Source organism: Triticum urartu, chromosome 3A (genome assembly GCF_056163025.1).
Source record: "Triticum urartu cultivar PI428250 chromosome 3A, HENAU_Tu73, whole genome shotgun sequence".
Lineage (NCBI taxonomy): Eukaryota > Viridiplantae > Streptophyta > Magnoliopsida > Poales > Poaceae > Triticum > Triticum urartu.
In genome coordinates, this window is record NC_141875.1 from 35388048 (window position 1) to 35390609 (window position 2562).

The window sequence follows — 2562 nt, forward strand, 5'->3', positions numbered from 1 at the left end:
CTCCCTCTTTATGTAAACCTTGTAAAATAAGAGAGAATAGGCATAAGTACTGTGACATAATATGTAATAACAACTCATAATGCAATAAATATCGATATAAAAGCATGATGCAAAATGGACGTATCAGCGACCATCACTATTGGTCACTGAAAGGTCATTGTTTTTCATTTGCGACCTTTTTGTGACCAAAAATAGAAGGTCCAAAGCTGGCGGTCGTAAACTGAAATTAACGACCTTCTCTGTGATATGTAAAAGGTCGTTGGTTCTTCGACCAAAAGTTTGGTCACTAGCAGCATCCCCAAGCCACGTATGATTCCGGCGTGGCAAGCTAACGTGGATAAGAATCAGCCGGTCCGATTAGGTATCTATATGGGCCAAGCCCATTAATTCAGCCTATTTATTGTTTTTTCCATTCATTTCTTGTCAGCTACATGGGCCAAGCCCAACAGCTATTTTTTTTGGGTCAGCCTTTTACAGTATACATTTTTTGGGGCCTCAACGTTTTTCCAGCCCACTTCTTAGTTTTCTTTTATTTCTTTTTCATTTTAAAGTAGGTTGCCAGGATAACTCTTTCTGTACCACATGTTAGTTCTATATTTGTGCATAATATTTGATTCAAAAAGAGCCAATAAGGCATAATATTTCATACAACAGCCAAGCAAAGAAATTACAATGATACAAATATACAGATAACTAGTCAAGTGAGCTAAAACGCATTGCTGGTAACAGTACAAATCTGGTTTTCAGGTAAAATGCAAATCTGGTAACAGTGAGATAATGCTACAAATCTGGTATTTAGCTAAAATACAACTAGATAAACAGATAACTAGTCCAGTGAGCTAAAACGCATTGTTGGGTGTGGGTTTTCTTCAGGATTCTTCTTGCGAGAGCTCCAACTGCTGAAGACTGAAGGCCAGCATCTGCAAATAATAAATTATGACAAGTTAGAAACATAATCAAGTGAATTCATGAATATAAAATTCTCATAACAATGAAAAATTGCTGCAAAACTTTAGATTTAACAAGAAACAATGCATATGACATTCTCATAATAGCGAAAACAGAGATATATTTTGCAAATGATAAGTACCAGCACAGTGCAAGTTAACACAACAGATGGACAGTACAAGCTACAAGCAAATGATTTTCCACTTTAGAATAGGGCACATGCATCAATGTTTATAGTCAGGAACAAAGAAGACAATGCTGGAAGAGGCCAAAGAGATGAAGTACCCTGGAGCGGCCGAAGATGGTGAAATGATGGTCTGCTTGTTCTTAGACAGCTCAACGAGCACCTGATGTCAAAAAATAGGCGTTTAAAGGGGAAAATAGCCTGATTGTAGGATCCAATCAGTCTGCATACAACAAGTAATAAAACTGTTAGGAGAGAGTATACAGTTACCAGCAGCATGCATAAAACAACTTTGATGATGTAATATTTATTAAAAATGATAGGCCAGGTTTCAAGTATAAACGACTAATGGAGCATGCAACAAATATATTTGATACCAACTTAACTAATTCCACATGAATATTGTACATTCGAATATACACAATCACTCCAAGATTAAGCTTATTCAGCCAATAAAATAAAGAGGATCACCACCATAATGGACCAATGGGTACAAATCGACCCAAAAAATTCCAGAGATGCTAAAGCACAAAAATAATCAACACTCCCCAGAAGCATGCTGAATTAATCATTTAATCCGAACATCTAGGTACCACAGTACATTACATCACACAATTAAAGAATAATGTTCGACAGTTCAAGACATTCTGGAAAATAAATAAGAACGGGATTGCACAGCGAACTTGTACTATGCATAAATGGCAATCTAACTTGAAACAAGGAACAAATTTTCCCCATGCATGTCCCTATACAGCCTATACAGCAATTCTACATATGCTTCAAGAGGGCGGGCAAACCCAGCTTGATTTGGTACATCAACCCATATAGACACATATGATGTTGAATAAGAAAAGTATGCATGGTACACTCATCCTAATCAACGGGGTAGTAGCACATTCTCATATGAATGGAACAAGAAGTCGCACAGCTTGATGAATGGATTAAAACTGAGACGTTTAATTATTTGCAGAATTGAAATTGTTCAAAACATGCAGTTGTACTATCGGAAATGTATCTGCATCAGACCTTAGCAATCACAAATGATAAATGCAGAAGTAAAACGAAAGTAATATTCTTGGCCTTCATCTTAATTTTAATGAAAAGCATATTATATTCATATGAAATCACATAGATAAAGAAGAAGCAAAGGCATACAACTTCATTTATTAACTAGCACTGCCCTTTCTATTAGCAGAAAAGAGAGTTCATGAATGAAAGATAACCAACAAAAACAAAAACTCTACAGCTTAAATGACATCAGATGACACATCGCTAAACAATAAACAGTTGGAACTGGTGAAAAATATTGACAGTGCAAGCGCAATAGACTACAGAATGTAGATGATATGTCAGAACAAGTAAAATTAAATGCTCACAGCACATCAACATCACAAGTCATAACAGATAAGACAACAACACTGAACTTGCCC